A 25,552-nucleotide genomic window follows, 5' to 3' on the forward strand; every position below is an offset into this window, starting at 1 on the left:
CTCTGCGACAAGTGTGCTGATCTATTTTGTTGTTCACTAGGGAAACACTGGTCTCCCTATGACAAATTAGATCATGACAAGAGGCGCATCGAATATCAACCCTCAGAAATCGAGGGTTAATTTCCTGAGGGCCAGCAAAAGGAGATGCACCCCCCACAGATGAAGGGCTCACCTGACCTGCAGAAGAAGGACTCGGCACTGCAGATGATGGTCCAGGCTGAGCTGCTGTGGATGTGCTTGGTTGACTTACTGAAGGGTTACCTCCAGTAAGTCGAGCATGTGTCCTTTTGTGTACATCCTTGAGGTGTCTCATCATGGTATGATTCCCAAAGGAATACTTCCTGTCAGGATTACCTCTTGAAAGTACACGCTTACACAGCTTACAAGTTACTAAGGGTGCATTTACCTTTTGCTGGCCTTCAGGAAAAGTAAAATAATCCCATACATAAGAGGTCTTTTGTTTCCTCGCTCTCTGCCTCAAGGTAGTGCTGCTAGTGCTAGCCTCACTCTCAGAAGGGCTCTGCTGTTCTGCCATCGTATCACAAAGACAACCCAGCTCCTTCTCCTAAGGGATCACAAGCAGAAATGAGGGGAATGGGTGTGGTGTAGGAGAGTTCTAGAACTGAAAGTAGTTTCAACCAATCAAAAGTTGTGTTTCATGATCACATGACCTACCGTACGCTTACGGTACGCTTACGGTACGCTTACGGAAAAAGTACGCATGCGCGTAAAAAAGACACGCGCTTGCGCGCATGCGCTTAACAGTCACTCCCCGACACTTCCGCGTAACGTGCGCGTGTAGCGTACACGCGTACACGCCCACGCAGTGTACGCGCAGCTACGCAAATTGCGTAAATATGCGCAAACAGCGTAGATAAATTACGGACGTTGCGTAAACCGTACGCTTACCGTAAGCTTACGGTACGCGTACTAAAAAAAATAAAAAAAAGGAAAAAATGTATTGCAAATAAATTTTACATGTTTATTTTATAAAATATATTAAAAAAACATATTAGAGAATTTTAAAAATGTAACCATAGACAATAAAAAAAGGATAGAAAATTAAAATAAAAATATGTTTAAAAAAATAGAAGAAAAAAAACAAAATTAGCATTTAAAAAACCTTGCAAATTCACTGAAAAAACCATGGGTTTCACACACGTTATAGTTAGGAATTAGCATTTAAAAAACCTTGCCAATTCACTGAAAAAACCATGGGTTTCACACACGTTATAGTTAGGAATTAGCATTTAAAAAACCTTGCCAATTCACAGAAAAAACCATGGGTTTCACACACGTTATAGTTAGGAATTAGCATTTAAAAAACCTTAGAAATTCTATGAAAAAACCAAAGGTTTCACACATGTTATAGTTAGCTGGACATTTCACTCGTAAAAAACCATTGAAATTCCCCCGTTATAGTTAGTTCAGCTAACTATAACTCGCGCGCCCGCAATGCACTGCTGATGACGTCACATATTACATCACTCATGACATGGTCAGTGACATCACTCATGACATCACTGATGACATCTCAAATGACATCACTGATGACATCACTGATGACATCATCCAGTGAATGTGTGTGTTTCTGAAAATTAAATATGTTTTATATATGTATATCTCAAGGTCGATGGAAGAATAAATGGGTATATAAGTGTCTAAATGGATGATTTGTTTAATAAAAATTGATTGTGTAACTGACTGATTAAGTGTATCATAGTGAATACATGGCTTAGTGAGTAATGTTTAAATATGTAAATATCTGTATCAGTCTCTCACTTTGTGTATAAGTGGCTGCATGGGTTGGTGAGTAGCTACATGGGTGTCTATATAGGTTATTAGTTGGTTTTATGAGTATCAGTCTGAGTGTCTGCATGGTTCGGTGGGGGTATTACGTAGTGCATAGGTGCATGAATGAATGACTCACTCTTTGTATGTGTTGAAGACAGCATGTGTGCAGGACTCTATGGGTGGATGAGTGAGTGTATGGGTGTGTTAGTGAGTGAATGACTGTCTCAATAGTGTCTTTATGAGTAACTACATATGTTTTAAACTAGTATATGTGACTATTGGTGTATATAAGCGAGTATATGTGAGAGTGAGAGATTGAAAGAGTTCCTGTATGAATAAGTATGTGTTTCTATAAGTGATTGTTTAAAAGACTAAGTATGTGTAAGTTTCCGTAGAAGTAAGTGTGGTGGTGTGTGTATAACTGTATATGCAAATAAATGTATGTTTGTTTCTTTATTAGCATGAGTGACTATGTGTGTGAGTAACTCTATGGATGAGTGGCGTTGTGTAACAGGATGTATAGGTGTATGAGTACATATGATGTGTGAGTACATGTATGAGTGACTGTATAGGACTGTTGGTGAATGAGTGGATGTGTATTTGGATCTTAGAATTATTGTATAGGTTGTTGTAACTGGTATTGGTATGTCCATTGTTTTTAAAATTTTAATTTCTATTTTTGAATGTGTGTATCAAAGGTTATATTAGGATGAGAGGAGGTCTGCCACTCTATCACAAGGATGATGTCATCAGTGATGTCATCAGTGATGTCATTTGAGATGTCATCAGTGATGTCATGAGTGATGTCACTGACCATGTCATGAGTGATGTAATATGTGACGTCATCAGCAGTGCATTGCGGGCGCGCGAGTTATAGTTAGCTGAACTAACTATAACGGGGGAATTTCAATGGTTTTTTACGAGTGAAATGTCCAGCTAACTATAACATGTGTGAAACCTTTGGTTTTTTCATTGAATTTCTAAGGTTTTTTAAATGCTAATTCCTAACTATAACGTGTGTGAAACCCATGGTTTTTTCTGTGAATATATATATATATATATATATATATATATATACACACTTGGCAAATGCAACTGTTAATTGCATGAATAATATTATGAATAAATAAATAAAGCACAAGAAGCAAGCTATACTGGATGTCCTGCAAGAAATCAGAAAGATATATAAACTAAATACATCAAATGATTATAGATGTGCACTCTGACTCACTCACACACCACAAAGAAAACACCTCCAGTGATTATAGCCACTGGTCATGCATCACAATGGCAACAATCAGAAATAAATCAGCTCACCCGTTCATTCGCTCGACGTCTTTGCCAACTCAAGCTGGAAAAGCCAGTTGACAGCCAGGCAGGGACTCGCAATCAGGACTCAAATCCCAGATTATTTTTTGTGATGACATGTCTGCCCCACATATGAGCTCCCGCTGGCTGCCAAGATCCACCGCTTTTAATACCTTTTTTCAATCTAAGGAGAAGGTTCTAGAAACCTTGCTCCTTTTCTTCTGTTACGAAAAACTCAGCTGACCGTACTAGTCTGTGTCAAGGTCTTTGAATCCGAGACAGAGCTGTACATTCCACACATTTCTCTGGCAACAACAATCTCTGCTCTGAAAGGCACCAAGCACACTTCCCACACATTATCCCAGCGAAGCTTATGAAATCCTCCTAGGGTACATTCAACAATCTCCTCTCCAAAAACAAAGAAACCGTGAACGTGGATAACCCAAACAACTTGAGCACTCTTGGGGCCTGCCTGTGCGCGCAAAAAACTCAAGCAAGACAGTGTCAGAATTCAGGATAGCATGAGGCCATGGCAAAGCCAACAGTAAGAACTTCATAATACTTCCCAATGTACAACGCAATGCACATTTGTGCACCACTGCCTATAGCATCACACACTTCATCTCTCAATTTACAACACAATGCACATTTGAGCAATACTGCTCATAACACCGCACTTCGTGACCAAGAAGTACATTCCACACCTCTCTCTCTCATGCTTTCAAATGCACATCCCACACTTTCTGTTCCTGGCAAGGCTGTTTGTTCTACTCTGTGACAGCTCCCACTTTATGACTGCAAAATTACATGAAAGAAACCTTCAAGGGAAAAGGGCATATGCAGGATGTCGTACATTCAGGCTAGAGTCAAAAGACAATTAAAATCATGGTAGTCAAAGGTCCTCAGGTGGTGTCAAACCATAAGAGTGCCTCTAGCACTAGAGGAGAATGAGTGGCCTGAAGCTTTGGCTTCCCCTCGTGAGGTGGCCATAGGCTCGTGCTTCCGTCTCGTACTCAAGATCCTTCATAGGAGTAATTGTGCAGCTACAACACTACTGAAAATGGGCAAAGTAGACACGTCACTCTGCCCCAAAGGGTTGGACAAATAGATGCATTCTACCACATGATATGGGACTGTCCAGTTGTACAGCCTGGTTGGCTGGTATTTGGACAAAATATTGAGTAAAAGTTATGGAGATGCAGAAATATTGAATTTTTAATATCGTGATCCACACATATGATGCAGGAATATTGTTGACAAGAATGTCGACTTTCAAAGGTAAGTACTATCAATGTTAAAAATATCTATGGGGTTAATATCGTTTACAAAAATATCATTGTTAATAATATCGTTTTAAAATTATTTTTATGCATGTTAGTATATTTGTAATTGTATATATTATAAATTGTTTGTATAATATTTGTTAATGTTATTTAATACAGTTTGTACATCTTTAGTTGTTTTTAAATTTAATTTAATTGTTTATTTTAAGTTTAGTGTTGTAGCGGGTTGTGGGGTTTGTAGATGACCAGGGTGGGAGATACAATAATTATAATTAATAATTAATGCAAATTAATAATAATTCATTGATAATTATGTAAATTGTGTAATTAAGATATTTTTTAAGTTGCATTTCAGGTGCAGGTTGTTGTGTCAGTAGGGATAAAGGGCGGGAAAATATTTATAATTTTTAAGATATATTTTAGGTGTGGGTTGTTGGGTTTTTAGGGGTACAGGGTGGGAAGTTAATTAAGAAATAATGTTTGATAATTATTAATTTATTACGTTTTTAACTTATAATTATGTAAATTGTGAAATTATCAAGTTTGTTAAGTTATATTTTAGGTGTATGTTGTTTAGTTTGTAGAGGTATAGGGTGGGACATTATTCAAGTAATAATACATTTTAGATCCTGTATTACAAATGGTGTTATTTATTTTGTATTATATATATTAATTATGTTAGGCTTTTTAATTTCAATTACATTTTGATTGTTGGCTATTACGATTGTCAGAATATAGGGCCTCATTACGATGTCGGTCGGTAAACCTTCGACCGCTCATCGGAGGCTTACCGACCGACATGGTAGGTTTACAGTCCGACCGCTAAATTTCAATGTCTATGTTCGGAGTATAAACCGGCCGGTCAATCCGACTTGGTTCCGATGAGCTCATGGAGGCCGCCAACCAAGCAACTGTCCATTATCCGATCAGGACGGTGTTTTCGCCGTTGGGATTAATGTTGCTTTCCGACAGCCTTTCCATGTCAGCCTTTCCGACATGGAAAAATTGTCGGAAATCAACTTTTGGGGCCCTAGTAGGGCCCCCATTCCTCCGCAGTCTATGGTTGTGGCAGTGGGGGCCTGAAAATCCCTGCACCGTGTGGCAGGCACCTAAAGGTGCCTGCCACACAGTGCAGGTATTTACACAAACTCCCATTTTTCAATGGGAGCTTGTGCTGAGGGCGGTTTCCACCCGCCGCAAACGCTCCCATAATGAAATGGGAGTTTGCAGCAAGACCATGTGCGGTGCATCATAATAAGGTGTGAGGAACCGCCGGCCTATGGACGGACCGTTCTCACACAGACACTGTATCGGTTGGAGGCAATTCCGACCAACATCGTAATAGAGGCCATAGTGTGGAATGTTAATGAAATTAACATTATTTGTTTTAATTGATACTAATTATTAAAAAAATGTATAATTATGTAACATGTTTAATTTTTCTTAAACTTTTGACATTTAATTTTACAATTTAAATATTTATATTTTTTGTTATTTAATATAGTTGTTAAAATCTATTATTTGATTGAAGTGAACTAGTCTCTCTCTACTGTTGCACCAACTGGAGTGGGAATAGGACATTTTACCACTCCTGAGTCCAATGCTTTCCCTACTGTTGCACAGACTGGAGTGGGAATAGTAAATGTAACCCCTCTTGAGTCCAACGCTTTCCCTACTGTTGCACAGACTGGAGTAAGAATAGTATATTTGACTCATTCTGAGTCCAACGCTTTCCCTACTGTTGTACCAACTGGAGCAGGAATAGTATATTTTACCCCTGTGAGTCCAATGCTTTCCCTACTGTTACACAGACTGGAGTCGGAATGGTAAATGTAACCCCTCCTGAGTCCAACGATTTCGCTACTGTTGGACAAATTGGAGTGGAAATAGTAAATTGTATCCCTCCTGAGTCCAGCATTTTCCCTACTGTTGCACAGACTGCAGTGGGAATAGTAAATGTTACCCCTCCTGAGTTAAATGCTTTCTCTACTGTTGTATAAATTGGAGTGGAAATAGTATATTTAATATTTATATAGTTTAATTTTCTCAGCAATATTATTTAAATATATGTTATGTATTTGTGTATTTAAATTTATATTTTTATATATACGAATTTATGTAATTTTAAAGATATTTTTAGTAAAACGAATTTTAATATATTGTTTACTTTTCATGTATAATTAAAATGGAAATATTTCTAACTTTTTAGCTGTTTATTTGTTGTACTTGTAAATATTTTATGTGTATGTAAATATATATATAATTTCGAAAAGGCAGTAGACGCTCACTCAGGGATGTTTTGTCCGCAAAAATGTAATCACCAGTTACGCGTTTCGGAGAACCACGTGTCCTTGCTCATGCTCAAAAAATAGAGGTCGGAAAATCAATTTCCATAGGAAACTTTGGACACGGTTTCTGCCGAAACTGCTGAACGGAATTACACCAAATTTGGCACAAACGTAGCCCTTGGCTCAGAAAGAGACTTTTTTTTAAATGGTGTAAATCCGTTCAGTAGTTGCTGAGAAAATCAAAAAATTTAAGTTTTGATATTTAGAGGCACGGAGGATCTGCGGACCCTCCCAACCACGAGCTTTATTCTAATTGGGTGTCAACACTCCAAACTAGGTAGTGTTGGCAGCCATCTTGTGCCTCGGTAACCGAGGCACAAGAAAACAGGGAAACAAAGGCGTAAAACAAGAGAAGGGAGCAGGGTAGAAACACCCTGACCCCCTAGGCCTGCTCAAGGGGTCCCGCAAGGACCCCCAGGGCCAAAATAAGCATTTTTTGTTTTAAATCGGCAAAAGTCACGCCGGGGACCGCCACCCCTGCAGCCCCGGAGACCGCCACCCCAGGGCTTTTTTTTTTTTAAAAAACAACACCACGCCCCGGGGACCGCCACCTCCCCGGGGCACTAATATTCAAATTTGGGGGTCCTTGACGGACCCCCGAGCCCCGGGGACCACCACCTCCCTGGGGCTTTGCCAATGGTGGGAGGGGCCGCACGGAGCCTGTGATGGCCCTGAAGACCGCCACCCCCCTGGGCCGGCTCCTGCAGTGTCCCGGGTTGCCACCCCCGGGACACTGCTGTTTGCTATGGCAGGGCGGGAGCTTTGTGGCTCCCGCCCTGCCATAGCAAACTGTGGTTTGGGTTTTGGAAGAGAGAGCAGGAAACCTGGCCCCAGTCCCGCCCCCCCGCCCGACATCTAAGCGGGTCTCGGCCCCTTGGTTTACCCCTGCTCTGTGGGCTACGCGGCAGCAGTGCAAGGTAGCCGAAAGGGCCTGGCGGGCACATTATGACAGCAAGGACAGGTCTGCCTACAAGGCTGTGGTTAAAGCTTACCACCGAGACATCCGCCTCGAAAAGAAAGCCTATCTTGCGGGGAGAATCGAAGCAGCTTCGAACTCCAGTAAGGAGATCTTTACCATCGTTCGAGAATTCATCTCCCCTCGGACTACTGCTTCGGAAGAGGGGCCCGTAGAATCTTGGGCGGCGGATCTTGCGTGTTTTTTTACAGGCAAGATCAAACTCATCCAGGACTCCTTTCTATCGAGTGAACCGGTTACATTGCCGATGCCCGTGGCGGGCTCGCCTCCCCCAGTTGCGCAGGGCGCCTTATTGGCTGAGTTTCCATCTCTGCCAGCCTCAGCTTCTCTAGCGCTTATGGGCAATTTAAAATCTGGGTCTCCGCTTGACCCCTGCCCTGCTAAGCTCCTGGGTAAACTGGCGGAGGTGGTTAATCCGCTGGCGCACCCTCTTCTCAACCTCTCGTTGAGTCTGGGAGAGGTGCCGCCAGTATGGAAGCAGGCAATGGTCATCCCGTTGCTTAAAAAGCCGGGACTTGACCCGAAAGCCCCAGCCAATTACAGGCCAATTTCGTTGCTGCCGGCTCTTGTAAAAATTCTGGAGAAGCACGTTCAGTCGGTGCTCTTCAATTTTCTGGAGTCCCACGAGATCTTACATGACTCCCAGTCGGGCTTCCGTTCACATCGCAGCACCGAGACCGCGCTCCTTGAGGTTTCTGAAACCATTAAAGGGGTGTTGGATACCGGGGGCAAAGTCATGCTGGTGTTGTTGGACTTGTCGGCGGCTTTCGACACCGTCCCCCATGAGGGCCTGCTCGCAAGACTCTTTGAGATTGGTCTGCGGGGGACGGTGCTCAAATGGTTTTCTTCCTTTTTGGCCGGCCGCCGGCAAACGATCTGGACATCATCTGACACCGCCGTAATGCCGCCTCTGGGAGTCGGGGTCCCTCAGGGCTCTATATTGAGCCCGACCCTTTTTAACATCTTTATGACCCCTTTGGCGGCGGTGGCGGAGTCCTTTGGTGCCCGGATCGTGTCGTATGCCGACGACACTCAGCTTCTCTTCTCTTGCGAGAGAGGGGCTGACTTCGACGGGGAGAGTATCCAGAATTGCCTTGGGGCTGTGTTCGCATGGTTCCAACTGAACAGCCTCAAGTGCAATTCTGACAAATCGGAGGTACTCTTCTTCGGGTGCGATACGGAGCCTAGCTGGCAGGCCTGGTGGCCCATCGACATGTTCCCTCCGTCCGGCTCTTCTCCCATGGCTAAAAACTTGGGGGTTAAGATGGACAAGGGGCTGACGATGAAAGCCCAGATCTTGGGGGTAACCGGCACTTGCTTCGGGCTGTTAAAAATGCTGCGGAGGTTCTTGCCTCTCTTGTCCGAGGAGCACAGGAGGCTGACGGTGCAGGCTCTGATAGGCTCCAGGTTGGATTATGCCAACATTCTTTACCTGGGCCTGCCAGAGTATCTGCTACAAAGGCTTCAAGTTGCACAGAACGCGGCGGCCAGGGCCATCTTTGGCCTAGGTAGACGGGCCAGCGCCTCTGGGTTGTTGGTGACGTTACACTGGCTACCCATCCGCAAACGGATTGCCTTTAAGGCTCTGACCTTGGCCTACAAAGCGCTCCATGCTGTGGGAGCTAAACATCTCCAAAAGAGATTGACCTTTTACCATCCGACTCGCTCGTTGAGGTCAGAATCTCTACTTTTGGCGGCTGTTCCGCGTGTGAAGAGGGCTCGCCTTGGGGGCCGCTCTTTCAGTCTGTTGGCCCCACAGATGTGGAATGCACTACCGCTCCCTTTGCGGGGGGCGTCTACTCTCCTTGATTTTAGAAGAGGTCTCAAAACCTGGCTGTTTTCCCAATAGGTCTGCCAGTAGTTTTGCTTTCTTTTTGTTTATCTTTTAACCTCTTTTAGCTGTGTTGTGTTATTCTGAAATCTGTTCCCCTTACCTAAAAGCGCCGGGACACTCTTTTTGAGTAACCGTTGCGCTATACAAAAGAATAAATAACATAACATAACAACTGCTCTCTCTTCCAAAATCCAAACCACATTTCTTTTCCACATGGGGAGCTGCATGTCAGCAACTCCCCATGTGGAAAAGCAATGCCGCCTCCCACAGGGAGCCGGCAGGGACCGTGGGGGAATTGGGGCTCCCCCATGGTCCCCAACGAGAGGCCAGACCCCGGGGGATGGGGTCCCCGGGGCCAGAAGTGTCCAGGGAGGGGGACCACGCAGCCCCTCTCCCCCATAATAAAATATATATATATTTTTTTAAAACACGCAAAGGCCGGCCCTGGGGGATGGGGTCCCTGGGGGGCCACGCAGCCCCCCTCCAAATAAATGTTTAAAAAAAACACTGGCCATGCCTCGGGGATGGGGTCCCCAGGGCCAAATATGGCCTCGGGAGGGGGCCACGCGGCCGCCTTCCATTTTCATTTTTTTTTTTTAATAGCGGTCAGGCCCTGGGGGATGGGGTCCCCAGGGCCCATAAAATAGAAAAGTAAGGGGGAGCCACGCAGCCCCCCTTCTTCAAAAAAGGGAAAAAAAAGACGCGATTGTGCCGGAGGCCCCGCCCCCTCCCAGCAACACTCTGCAAACGCGCCCTGTGGCGCCTTTTAAGTTGGGGAATTCATTTCTCTTCAATCCTGAGGGTCCCTGGGGGCCAACTAGCCCACCAGGTACCTCCAGTAAGTGACAATGCGCTGCGTTGCAGAGAGGTGGTCCGGGCAAAGCCCCTTTTTACACCTCTCCGCAACGCAGCTCTGTGGCGTTTACTGGAGGTACCTGGTGGGCTAGTTGGACCCCAGGGACCCTCAGGATTCAAGGGGACTTAATCCCCCAACTGAAAATGTGCCATGGGGTGTGTTTACACAGTGGTGAAAGGAGGGGGCGGGGCCTGAGGTGCCATGTGCAAATACGCCCTGTGGCACGTTTTAAGTTGGGGAATTAATTCCCCTTCAATCCTGAGGGACTCTGGGGGCCAACTAGTCCACCAGGTACCTGCAGTAACCACTACAGGTCTTGGTTGCAGAGAGGTGGCCTAGGCCACGCCCCTTTTTTACACCTCTCTGCAATGCAACTCTGTGGTGCTTACTGAAGGTACCTGGAGGGCTAGTTGCACCCCAGGGACCCTCAGGATTCAAGGGGATATAATCCCCCAACTTACAACACGCCAGGGGGCGTGTTTGCAGAGTGGTGGAGAAAGGGGGCCTTTGTCTACCTCTCACCAATCCCACTGCGTGGGGCTTACTGGAGGTAAAAGTTATGCTAGTTGGCCCCTAAAGGACACCCAGCAGTGAAGGGGACTTTAATCCCCATCCAAGAGCGTGCCAGGGAGTGTGTTTGTAGAGTGGTGGGCAAAGTGGGCATGGCCTGGTGCGAGTACTTAACAATGCTGCTGTGCGGGACTGACTGGAGGGAAAAGTTTGGAAAGTTGGCCCCCAAGGATGTCCTTGGGGGCCAACTACCCCTCTTGTTACCTACAGTAAGTCCCACACAGTGGGTTTGCTAAGACGTCTCCAGAGGCCATGGCCCCCTTTCTCTACCACTCTGCAAACGTGCCTCGTGGTAGACTACGGGATGAGGGATGAAGTTCAATTTAGTCCTGAGAGAGTTTGGGGGCCAAGAATCCCTCCTGGTACCTCCTGTAAGTCCTACGCAGCGGAATTCCTGAGCATTAGTTGGACGCCCAGCACCCTTTCTCCACCACTCTGCGAATGCGACTACTAGTTAAAGTAGCATATTTCTGCTCCTCTGACTTAGAGGTAATTTTAATCCCCCTGCCCTATTATGTTCTAGGGGCTTACAGAGGAGGTCATGCTAATCACAGGGGTACCCCAACGCATAGTGTTCCCTAGTGTATGTAGGTGTTTTCACTGTATTTTAAGTGTCTTTTAGCATAGCACTGGCTCTAGGCCTGGTTAGTCAGAGTCAGTTACCACCAGTACCCATCAGAAAAAGTTGTGGGCACAGGATGATTTTGCAACAAGGTCTCTTTCTGCTCCTCTGGTGGTTCTTTCTGCACATGGCTTGCTTCTTCCTACAGTTTTCTTCGTCTTTGTGGACTTCTGTTGCGTCTTTTTGCATTTGTTTTGCTTCTTTCTGTGCGTTTTTTCTTCTTTCATAACATGTCCTACCTCTGTAGGCATAGTTAGAAATTAGCATTTAAAAAACTTTTGAAATTCACTTTAAAAACCATAGGTTTCAGGCACGTTATAGTTAGAAATTAGCTCACCAAAACACCCATAGGCACACTCATCCACCCATACAGTCCTGCACACATGCTGTCTTCAACACATACAAACAGTGACTCACTCATTCATGCATCTATGCACTAAGTAATACCATCCACTGAACCATACAGACACTCAGACACTCATACTGATACTCAAAAAACCAACTAATAACCCATATAGACACTCATGTAGGTACTCACCAACCCATGCTGCCACTTATACACAAAGTGAGAGACTGATACAGATATTTACACATTTAAAGATCACTCACTAACCCATGTATTCACTAAGATACACTTAATCAGTCAGTTATACAATCAGTTTCCCACAAACAAAATCATCCATTTAGACACTTATATACCCACTTATTCTTCCATCGACCTCGACATATACATATATAAAACATATTTAAATTTCACAAAAACACACATTCACTGGATGATGTCATCAGTGATGTCATGTGAGATGTCATCAGTGATGTCATGAGTAATGTCACTGACCGTGTCATTAGTGATGTAATATGTGACGTCATCAGCAGTGCATTGCGGGGGCGTAAGTTGTAGTTAGCTCAACTAGCTATAACGGGGGAATTTCTATGGTTTTGTACGAGTGAAATGTCCAACTAACTATAACGCCCCTGAAACCTAAGGTTTTTAAATGCTAATTTCTAACTATAACGTGCCTGAAACCTATGTTTTTTTTCAGTGAATAGATAGATAGATAGATAGATAGATAGATAGATAGATAGATAGATAGATAGATAGATAGATAGATAGATATTATTTAAACATATTTATTTTACATTATATTAATGTGATATGGTAAAATATTTAAGTTTTACCTATTTAAACTACATTTATAGTAAAAAATGATATTTTTGTATATATTGTTCAATATTAGTGTAAAACGCAAATTATTCCCGATATTTTTGTACTTACCATTATTTGTAATAAAAAACAATATTTTTGTGATCGATATTTTTGACACGATATTTTGGCATCACGATATTTAGGGTTAACTATATGGGCGGCAGTAGTGGCCTGTATTATTGTATGTGGCGGTGGATTAGATCCTGAGGCGAAGTGGTGCCTCGTGAACATTTGGGGCTAAACAGATCTCACCCCTATGGACCGCCACTGGGTCACTCTGGGATTGATGATGGCCAAACGAAACATAGCCAGAATTTGGAGAGTTTCCACTGCACTACAGTTAGGAGACTGGAAGAGAGAGATGGACTGGTGTATGCAGGCAGAGATGGTAGTCTTTGAAAGTAGAGGGTGTCTGCACAAATGGACTAAGTTGTGGGGAAAATGGAGCAATTATCGGTGACAACCATGTACTCATGTATTGAGTGCCACTCGAAATGCTTGGGACCCAGAGGGGCTAGACACACTTGTAAATTTCAGATCCACTGGGGACGGGAGAGGGGCGACGAAGTGTGATAATTTCCATAGATATGTATTGCAACGTTCCACCGTACTGATTGTCGTGCAAAGAAATTATGAATGGAATGCTGAATAAATCATGCATTCACCCCTAGTCAAGAGATGTGAGTTAAATCGATCGTTCTTTTACTCACTGTGCCACCCCAGTTTTACAGATTGTCATCATGCTTGTACCTAATGTCTCCTGGTTTTCTTTTTGATTTACATGCGAATAAAAAGAATTTTAAAAAAACTCCTCATTCAGGGAGCTCAAAACTCTAAATGAGATCCAAAAATCTATAAATCTATAAATGTCTATCTATAAATCACTGAAACTCAACCACCTGAAGCCAAAATTCCTCCTAATCTCTCAACAAGGCAGCTCCTCACCATCCCAAGAATGGATCACTCATCTTGGTGCTCTCAACTGCAGTCCTCCAACCATTAACTGTACCAACTCATCTAGGATCATGCTAGACAAACGCCTGAGCTGGACTGCTCACATAAACTCCACGGCAAGAAATGCCTTGTACAACCTCGCACTGTCCTAAAAGGTCAACTCTTTCATTCCAGAGAATGACCTTGGTTATATTTACACTTGACTATGGTAATGTAACTCTCACTGGCACACCAAAAGCCCACCTGGCCCCCATGAAGGCTGTTCTTAATGCAGCAGCCAGACTCGTATCAGGAGAAAGACGCTATGAGCACATCACCCGCACACTTACGAGGTTTAAATGTCTCCTGATCGAAGCAAGGTACATATTCAAGACAGCTTGCATGACACCCAAAGCTCTTCACCTGGGAACCCCAAAAATACCTATCGAGAAAATTGACACGGTCAAGAATAAATCACACCCTGTGGAGCGCAGATAAACTACTACTGGAAGCACCAGAATCCCAGAATGAAATGTCATATGCATGCCTCTTGGCAGGAAGCGCGCCCAAAATCTGGAACTCCAGATACAAACCCATCTATAGCAGACTTCAGGAGAAGCATCGAAGCACTGCTGCTCGAAAGACTTCTAGGCCCAAATGAAAAATGAATCCATTTCTATTTAATGGACCCCAGCAGGAGTCCATGCAAACTCCAACCGAACCTAATACAATTCCACAGAAAGTTAGGTAGAGACACAAGCAGAGGCTATTTGAACAAATGCGAAGAGGGTGAAGGCTATATTACCGCACCTGACAAGTGAATAGTGTCGTTAACATAAACTTGAATAGTGCAACGAACCGAGGAACACTTCCCTCTGAGCTCCTCAATCAGGACAAAGTCCTTTCAAAACATACATGCAAAAGGGTTCCGCACTATTTAGAAAGAGTCCGTAGTATTTAAAGGAATTTCCAAGACGTCACATTGATTTTCAAAACGAATTCTTTTCTTTATTTGATCTTTTCACAGGCATGGAATATCACAGCCTTGATAGCATAAGAAAGCCATAGCCGACGCGTTTCGTCTCCTGCAAGGAGACTTCTTCAGAACAAACAAAAGATCTATTTCATAGAGTTTCATCAATTTAAGAAAAACGCTTTTGTGTAGATAGAGGCATGTATAGACCTTCAATCAGTACTGGACAATACCCCAAAAAATATATATATCTCTAACTTTGTTGTCAGTGGCACTCGTAAATAAGTAAAATACTAAGACGAAAACTTCTTTAAATCTTCCGCTCCATTCAGTACCAGAGCGGCATGGTAGCCCGTATCCTTGTTTCAACAGTCTCGAGTGACACAAGCAGAGGCTGCTAGGGTAAGTATTGCCACCGTAACACTGTCTGACTTCATACAAGCTGATGACCTATTCAAACTACCACTTACTATGGTGAACCTCCTGTGACCACCAGCAACTACCTACTGGCGCTGTCATGTATGTATTCAACTTTGTAACATGTACATAACGTTGCATGTAACCTCTCTCAGGCTAGTAGCCACCAGTCTATTGGTGGGAAACTTGTGTACACTGCACAGCGCTCTGATACCCTCTGGGCTTGTACGTGCTCTAAAAAACTTTCGAAAAAAGAATAAATAAAAATAATGTCCACTAATTTTTTTAATATATATCAGCACTGTCTTGAAACAGTGGGGATGGTGCCGCCGCCTGCCCTCATGCGCGGTCCAGTGCCCCTCCCTGGTGCAGGACCTGTGGTCCTGGCTTCTTCTGGCCGCTTCCTCTCTGGCGTGCTCTACTCCTATCGCTCCCATGGCTGATCTCCCCTCCAAGGCTCATATGCGCATTTTGTCATGGAACGTGAATGGTCTACTGGATAGACTCAAGCGCACTGCAGTCCTTAAATATGCTCAACGCAATGAGATCGACGTGCTTCTTCTTCAGGAGACCCACCTGCTGGGTGAGAGGTGTCCCTTCCTGGCCAGATACGGGTACGACCGGGTGTGGCACTCGGGATTCTCTCGCGGGTCTCGGGGGGTCGCCGTCCTGCTGCGCCGTTCTGCTCCCTTTGTCTTTACCCGGGTGGCCCGTGACCCCCAGGGGACGGGGATCGCCGTCAGTGGTACGCTGGAAGGTCAGCCGCTTACTTTTCTGTCGTTATACGCGCCGCCCACCGGGCTGGCCCAAGCATTATCCCATGCCGCGTCCCTGCTGGCCGCTCTCCCGCCGGGTGCTGTTGTTCTGGGTGGGGACTTCAACGCTGTCTCTGCCCCGCTGCTTGATTCTTCGGGCCCGGTTTCGACGCCACGCGCCGCACGGGCTAGACAGCTGGTGGGGTGGGCGGAGGCCCAGGGCCTGTGTGATGCCTGGCGTGTCTGGCATCCGCGCGCGCGGCAATACACCCACACTTCGGCCGCCCACCACACTCATGCGCGGATTGACGCAATCTTTGTCCCGTCCACCGAGTGTGCGGGCATCCAAGATAATCGCATTCTTCCCAGAGGGATATCCGATCATTCCCCTGTCCTCCTGGGTCGGGGGCCCCCGCCCCAAAGGGCCCGTCAGATGTGGCGCTTCAACGCCTGGATTCTCCGGGATAAAAGACTCTGCAAGGAGGTAGGGTCCGTGCTGGCGCAGTACTTTGGTGACAACGATGGGTCAGTCTCCTCGGCGGGCACCCTCTGGGAGGCGGGTAAGGCCACCATCAGGGGGGCCGCCAAGGAGTTGGTGGTGCGGCACCGCCGGACGCAGCTTCAGCGACTCACTGCCTGCGAGGCCCGGGCGTTGCTTCTGGAGCAATCTCTATCCGCGGACGGGGATCCGGCCGTGGATCGTCAGCTGCGGCTTCTGTGGGAAGAGATTCGCCAGCGGTCAATGGATGCAGCTAAGCTTCTTTGGCAATCCTCGGTGGCGAGGGTCTACGGGTGGGGTGACAAGAATGGGGCTCTGCTGCACCGGCTGGTCACCTACCCCGGGGCGTCACGCATCATCCCGGCGGTCACCGACTCACACGGCCAGCTTCAGTCCACCTCCGTGGCCATGGCAAACGCCTTCGCTCAATACTACGCTCGGCTGTACCGGGCCCGGGCGTCGGACTTATCCCTAGCTTCGCTGCTTGCAGCTCACAATGTACAACTTCCTTGTCTTCGGTCCAGTGACTGGGAGAGTCTGGAGGTGCCCATCTCTCTGGAGGAGATTGGGGAGGCGATCGGGCGCACATCGGCGGGGAAGACCCCGGGACCGGACGGATTCCCGCAAGAGTTTTACGCCGCCTACAAGGACCTTCTGACCCCTCGGTTGAGCGCCCTTTATGCTGAGGCGGTTGAGCGCGGCTCCTTCCGCCCAGAGGCCGACGTGGCCACGATTGTCGTTCTGCCCAAGTCCGCGCCGCCCTCTTGTGACAGGTCAGCTTACCGGCCGATCTCCCTCATCAATACAGACATCAAACTCTACGCGGCGGTCCTGGCACAGAGGCTTCGGCCCTTTCTGTCCAGCCTGGTGCATCCGGACCAATGTGGCTTCATGCCGGACCGCGGTACCCGCCACTGCCTCCGTCGACTTCACGTGGCCCTGGCTCATCGCCACCGCATATCCCCATATCTCACGCTCCTACTCGCCGACTTCGAAAAGGCGTTTGATTCGGTTGGGTGGCCCTATCTATTTGAGGTCTTGACTCATATGGGTTTCGGCCCCAAATTTGTCGGAATGGTGCGGGTCCTCTACGCGCGTCCTCGTGCCCGAGTGCTAGTTAACGGGGCGTTGTCGAAGCCGTTTCGGATCGGCCGGGGGACGCGGCAGGGGTGCCCATTGTCGCCTCTCCTCTTTGCCCTCGCCATGGAACCCCTTGCTGCCCTGGTCCGCGTGGACCCTCTTCTTCGGGGCTGGGAGTGGCCGGGCCTTGCGCCCGACAGGATAGCCCTCTATGCAGACGACGTGTTGCTGTACCTTGGCGACCCGGCGCGATCTGGTCCCCGCGCCCTCCATCTCTTGGGCCTTTTTGGCCGTGCGTCTGGCCTCTATTTAAACCCGCATAAATCGGTCCTTGTGCCTCTGCACCCCTCTCGGGAATGCTTTGACTGGCAGGACAGGATTCCCCTCCGCCGGCTGTCTTTTAAATACCTCGGTATCTGGGTCTCCCTGCTCCCGGAACTGAGCTGGGCCCTTAACATGGCTCCCCTGGTCAAAAAGGCCAAGGCTGACCTGGCGCGCTGGCAACCGCTCCCACTCAATCCGCTGGGGAGGGTGGCACTCTACAAAATGATGATCCTCCCCCGGTTCCTCTATATATTACAAAATACCCCCGTGTCCTTTCCAAGGCCTTGGTTCCGCGAGATGGACGGGTTGGCGACTCGATTCCTCTGGGGCGGTGGGAGGCCGCGGCTGGCTTTGTCGACATGTCGTCTACCCACCTTTGATGGAGGGTTCGGTATGACCAACCTCTACCTCTGCTATTTGGCCACTCGCCTTCTCGTCATTCATGATTGGTTCGGCGGGGGATGGTCCGACCCGGCCTACAGGGTGGAACTAGCTGATTTGGGTTTCCCCTGCATTTTGGATCGCCTATGCGGGGCTCCCATCCCCGCTTCCTGCCCCGGAATCACTAGGGCGGTCTTTTTGGCCTGGCGGGCGGCGCTTCGCCATACCCGGTGGACCGGACTGCTGACTCGCGCCACTCCCCTTTGGCACGGGGCGCGGTTGCGGGACGTTACTGCCTTGGAGGGCTTTCGGTCATGGGACCTACTCGGCATCTCCCAGCTGGGGGACGTCTGGCGGGGGGGGGGGCGCATGTGCTCATACGCAGAGCTGCAGGAACGCTTCTCCCTTCACTCGTCACAATTTTATAAGTACCTCCAGCTGCGCCATGCCATTCGCACCTATACTCCTCTAGATGTTTGATTGCCAGACCACAGTCCCCCGGAAGCTCAGGTCTTGCTGGGTAACCTGGGGAGGGGGGGTATTTCCCGTATACACCGCTCTCTTATTAACAATACTCCCGCGGTTCAGGACGGCCTGAGGGACCGATGGGAGGGTTGGGTGGGGCCCTTGGATGAGGTGGATTGGAGGGACGCCCTTATGGCCCCCCGGCTGGTGACGGCCTCCGCCAAGTTGCGGCTGATTCAAATATACTATCTCCACACTGCATACCTCACACCGGCGCGTCTACACCGCACGGGCCTTTCTGTTGACGCATCCTGCCCCCGCTGTGGCTTTGCACCGGCCGACTTCATCCATATGGTGTGGTCCTGTCCGGACCTAGGAGATTACTGGAGAGGCATAGAGGCTGACCTCACGGAGGTGTTGGGCTGGGAGGTACCACACAACCCTAGACACGCCCTGCTGGGCATCACAGATGGTCTGCATGGCACCCGCGCAGAGAAGCTGTTTCTTATGACAGCGTTTATGGTGGCAAAAAGAGACATTGCAGCGGCATGGAAGCACCCACGACCGCCTACTTTGGCCAAATGGAGTGCTGGTGTGGACTGGTGTGCGGCCCAGGAACGAACTCTCTATCTGGCGAGGGGCTGCCCCAAGAAATATCGTAGGGTATGGGGGAAATGGTTGGGCAATGTATTTTGATTGGGCGCTTTGGGGGGGTAGGGGCGGGGGACGGGGCTTCGGGTGGGGAGGAGGGGGGTGTGATCTCACTCTGTGTGATTGTACAGTGGTGGTTTGTCAGGAGCAATGTTTTCTTTTGCTGTGTTTTCAAAATCTCCAATAAAACTTGTTTATCAAAAAAAAACAGTGGGGATGGTAGTGGTGCACAGGGTATGCTAGGCGGTCAGTCCACAGGCAATAGGCTTAGAATGCTAACCACACAGAGCAGAGGGAGTAAGACATGCGGTACGTTTGTGTTTGTCAAACTCAGATATCAAAATCGTGCTCATAATTATTGTTCAGTTGCAGATCATTGCAATCACTCAGTATATTTGTAGAGCACCAATTGTCACCCGAGAGGGTATCCAGGCGCTGGCAGGTTCAATCAGAAATGACTTGCTTATTCCATTCACCCTCGTCCATGCATTCTTCTACCCACACCTATGTACCCTTCTATAGACATCTGTCCTTCCACTATTTTAATCATCAGTCACCCTCCACATAAATTCAACATGTCTGGGCATTATTAATGTCTCCCAGCAAGACTGAATAGTTTTCTTTAAAAATTATGCTAATTATGAAAATATATTTCTGTACCACCAGATGGCAGTGTCGAGTTGACGCTGCAACAGACAAAGAAAATTCAGAAGGATAGGCATAAAGTAGTTGGAGAGCTGCATATCTCGTCTGGTTTGAGCAGGAGAGATGGCGACCTGAGAAAGCAATGAGAAAACGGAAATTCTCTCTGTTCTTCGCTGTGTCCAAACATTGTCTTTCCTCCAATATTAATCTGTGTCCAACCATCAATTCATTTTTAACTAATGATGATACCAATTTTTTTAAATGTTACACTTATCCTAGGGTTTTTTTGCTTGTGTGATATCAATTATTTTCATAAGCGGAATGCCGAACAATGCAAACATTCACCCCCTGTCACAAGGATTTGGGTTTAATCCATCGTTCTTTTGATCACCATGCCACCCCAGTTTGGACCCAGCCATATGCAAACCAGTCTCGACCCTTGTTCCTCATGGGAACAGCCCAGCCGGAACTGTCAAGCCAGGTCCTCCCCCAGGGACAGATATGCCCAGACGTGGGTCCCGTGCTCTCCATGCCACTGGAGTCAAACTAGCCTGGCTGATGAGGGGTGAAACCCTGAAACCGGTCCCAGGATGCTTGTTTCCGATCCAGGGAGGGACTGGCCTGGCAGTTAAGGCTGGACTGTTCCCATGAGGCACAGGGTCAAGACTGATTTGCATATGGCTTGATTTCAACTGCAAAAAAACTATAGCTTTAGGCTCGGATCTCTGCACTGAGGTGAATGTTTGACATTGTTCAGCATTTTGTCCATCAATTGTTCTTTTTATATAAATTATTTTCATGGTATCCAGGTCAGAGGTCACATAGCATTACTTCCTATAATCAGAGATATTTTGAGGCATGGGCAAAGTGGGATCTGGCCCCGAGCCCCAGACTTTCAGGGGTCCTCTGATAAAGCCAACTCTGTTCAGCAGAGAGTCTTGCCCTGATGACCATGAATAATTCTTAAACAGATTGTTTTGAATACCATCTTCCTTTAATGTGTTTTTAGTGTGGGTGATGTGTGAGAGTCTATTACAGACATTTTGCAGAGAAAGGTGTTTGTTTCATACAACATCCATAAAAAGTTTGTTTTAGATGACAATCGGACGTCACAGAGGAGAAATGGGAGTTTGTCACAGAGATTATTTGCAGTAATATTAGTGAGCAGTTGGTATAGTACAACTTGAAAACACACTCCACTATCCTAGAATATTAGATACATACACATTTAGAATTTGGACCAGTGCGCCTGTGCACTCTCAGTGACCTGGCTAAACAGGGATGAAAGAGCTGAAATTGAATCATAAATTCAAAGCTGTTCCGAACAGGGGCCCCAAAAATACATTTGGCCTAGGGCCCCCAAAATCCTTAAGATGTCCCTGCCTATAATGGCATCCGCGTTACAATGGCATGTAGTGTCACTGTTTTGAGGCAACAAGGGCAAGTGCCGCGTGATGTCCCATCGGCTACCACTGGAATTTTGCTGGGTTGGTAAACACCCTCTTTCTTTTTGATGGCGCCCCTGGTCTCATCATAAACCAGGGGATCAGCTTCAATGACACAGGCTTGATTAGGTCTGTGACTCTGACACATAACAACATACGCTGTTTGTAGAAAAGACGCTGAACTGTGTAATATTGAACAACCAACCACCTGCATTCATTCATGTTTGAGTTGGAGCATGTTTCCAAATTAGAACAAACCCTCGGCCAAGCTACCACCCAAAACAAGCAGGCTCCGTAGTCCACCTAGAAAGTGCTGGTCATTTTAGACACTTTACCCCCGGAGCTGTAATGTGGCACTGACTTCACCCACGACCCGCCGCCACATTAATCCTTGACCCCAGTCCAGGAGCAAGTCCCAGGAAACCTCTGCACTGTCCTTACAGGATGTGCCTGGGTGAAGTCCAGGACTGCACACATCACCTTGGATACCTTCCCGCCCCCCTTAAAAAGTGATGTCATCTGCACATCTGTCCTTGTAGTTGAGTAGTCAAAGATTCCCTAAGTTTACGGACATTTCAAGTTCTGTTTCAGTGTACCCTTTCTCGCTCCAGGTAAAAAAAAGCTTTTATTGATTTGAAAAATATTCATTCATTCAGCCCTTCTTCCAGAAGAGCCGTACGTAGGTGAAGTGTAGTACATAAGAAGAGTTACAAAGTTTGAGTGGATACATAGGCCATCGGTTCACAGGAAGACTGGTATATGTAAAGACAAACTAATTAGTCACAGTCACAACATATTGAACATGTATGTATATATGTGCGAATAAAATGTCCAGCCAGGCCGTCACGAGGGGGTGGGGGGTGTAGCGAGGCAGTGGCGCAACGAAAGTTGAGGCGGCCCGCAAGCCAAGGCACACGGAGGGGCCCCGCTCCGGATTTAATCCGGAGCGATTGCGCCTGCGTGCTGTGCTGAGGGTGCCCCTGCAGCTCGCCACCCACCCGCCCCACGGCCCCCACCCCCCCACGGGGGCTGCAGGGGCCTGTGTTATGCCCCTGTAGACTGTAGTGAGGAGGGGGTGGCAGCCGGTGCTGTTTGCCCCCGAGCACGCTCGTTTTAGGGCCCCGCGCTGCCATTGTACAAAATTCAGATTTTCCACAGCTAGGGTGGGTAGAAAATCATGATTTTATTAAAGACACGGAGGCAGATATTATGCATATCTCTTTAATTGCAACCCACAGCAGCAACACAAAAAACAATGTAAAGAATTAAGAACATTCGTTTAACATTCTAAAAGTTCATAAAATCCTGTGAAAGGCAGCCATCTTCCTTCTTTCACGCTGCGAACTAGTCCATATAATCGATCCAAAATATGCAACTTTACTGCAAAGGATAAACTCCAAATATCTCCAACGCTTCTCCATGGTGGCTCATTTTCTAACGTCTCCTAAAAGAATCAAACCAAAAAACATTAAAGAGGGTGGGAAAACAGGGAGGGATAATATCTGCCTCCGTGTCTTTAATAAAATCATGATTTTCTACCTACCCTAGCTGTGGAAAATCTGAATTTTATGGCAAGGCACCGAGGCCAATATTATGCATGTTCAAAGCCTTGCCATAATATTCTCTACCGCACAATCCACAGGTTTAAAATAAAACTTTTTAAAAACAGAGTCCGAAGACCAATCTGCCGCAGTTAAAATAGTTGTTAAACCACCTCCCAAAATAAATGCCTTAGAGGCCATAGCTCCTCTTGCAGAATGTGCTCCAAATTTCTTTAAGTCAATACCAGCTCTAAACATCACTTCCCGAACCCACCGAGCTAAGGTAGGTGTAGAAACAGCCTTATGCGGAGGCATGAAGGAAATTATCAATTGGGTTTGACTCTCCCTTACCAATTCAGTCCTCCTTTCATACTCACGTATACATCTTACTACACAAAGCTTCCTACAAACATCCAAACTTGGATAAAAAATCGTACTTGATAAGGTTTTTGTTCTCCTAGAAATAGAAAAACAAACACCCTCCGGAACAAAACGTCGCCTTGTAACCTCTAATGCTCTGACATCTGAAACCCTTCTGAATGAAATAAGACATAACAACATAACCAATTTGAGTGAAAGATCTTTAAGACTAAGAAACTCATTCTCACTCCAACTCATCAAAACCTTCAAGACAATGTCCACATCCCACAGTGAAGAATACTTTGGTCCAGGAGGAGCCTTAATCCTTACACTTCTCAAAAGTCTCCTGACTACATCATGTTGTCCGACCGTGATGCTATCCACCAAATCATGTCCAGAAGAGATAGCTGACCTTGCTATATTTACTGTACTATAAGACTTCCCATTATGGAAAACTTCTGACAAATAATTGACTATCTCGACTAAAGGAGCTGATACTGGATCCAAACTCCTCTCAGTACTCCAACGAACCCATCTCCCCCATGCCAGTCTGTAAGCCTTTGCTGTCCCTGGTGCCCATGACTCCTTAATGAGCTTTGAAGCTTCCGAAGATAAGCCCTGCATTTGCCAGGCTCTCCCGAAATCAACCAAGCTATGAGCCTTAACTGACCGTGAATTACCAACTCGTGATAATCCCCTGAAACGTTGCATAGCGGATCCGGTACAACTGGAAGAAGTACCGGGTCTGCTATCAACATCCCCAATACATCTGGATGGATGTATGACGTTACAACGCATACTTTTACAACGCATGCACTTACAACGCAATTTTTACAACGCAACATCCACTACAACGCATTCCATTACATCGCATGACACTACAATGCATTTTTAAAAACTACCTTTACAACGCATTCCATTACATCGCATACTACCTTTACAACGCATACCATTACAACGCATAATATTACATTGCATTTAAGGTAAGTATTGGATAGTATAGGGGTAAAAATTACTATTCTTACTCCAGGGGGTGCAACAGTAGGGTAAGTGTTGGATAGTATAGGGGTAAAAATTACTATTCTTACTCCAGGGGGTGCAACAGTAGGGTGAGTGTTGGATAGTATAGGGGTCAAAATTACTATTCTTACTCCAGGGGGTGCAACAGTAGGGTAAGTGTTGGATAGTATAGGGGTAAAAATTACTATTCTAACTCCAGGGGGTGCAACAGTAAGGTAAGTGTTGGATAGTATAGGGGTAAAAATTACTATTCTTACTCCAGGGGGTGCAACAGTAGGGTAAGTGTTGGATAGTATAGGGGTAAAAATTACTATTCTTACTCCAGGGGGTGCAACAGCAGGGTAAGTGTTGGATAGTATAGGGGTAAAAATTACTATTCTAACTCCAGGGGGTGCAACAGTAGGGTAAGTGTTGGATAGTATAGGGGTAAAAATTACTATTCTTACTCCAGGGGGTGCAACAGTAGGGTAAGTGTTGGATAGTATAGGGGTAAAAATTACTATTCTAACTCCAGGGGGTGCAACAGTAGGGTAAGTGTTGGATAGTATAGGGGTAAAAATTACTATTCTACCTCCAGGGGGTGCAACAGTAGGGTAAGTGTTGGATAGTATAGGGGTAAAAATTACTATTCTAACTCCAGGGGGTGCAACAGTAGGGTAAGTGTTGGATAGTGTAGTGTAATATTATGCGTTGTAATGGTATGCGTTGTAAAGGTAGTATGCGATGTAATGGAATGCGTTGTAAAGGTCGTTTTTAAAAATGCGTTGTAGTGTCATGCGATGTAATGGAATGCGTTGTAGTGGATGTTGCGTTGTAAAAATTGCGTTGTAAGTGTAGAACGTTGTAAAAGTTGCGTTGTAAAGGTTGTTCCCCCATCTGGATACCATACTTGTGTCATCCAGAAAGGTGTTATGAGAACTAACTCCGCCCTGTCTTCCCTCACCTTCAACAGGACCCTTTGGATGAGAGCAAAAGGGGGAAAAGCATAGCTTCGAGGTTCTTTCCATATTTGCATTAACGCATCTACAGCCTCTGCACTCGGATCCGGCCTCCAACTGTAAAACCTGTGAACTTGAGCATTCAAGCGATTTGCAAAGAGATCTATTGGAAGAGGTCCCCATAACCTGTCCAGAGCCAAAAACACAGACCTCTTCAACTTCCAATCGCTGAAATCCTTCAGTTGCCGGGAGTTCCAATCCGCAACCGAATTGCTCTTTCCTGGCAAATACTGAGCAATAATCATGATGTTCCTGCTCAGACAAAAA

The sequence above is a fragment of the Triturus cristatus genome, chromosome 3_2 (assembly GCF_964204655.1).
Source record: "Triturus cristatus chromosome 3_2, aTriCri1.1, whole genome shotgun sequence".
Taxonomy (NCBI): Eukaryota; Metazoa; Chordata; class Amphibia; order Caudata; family Salamandridae; genus Triturus; species Triturus cristatus.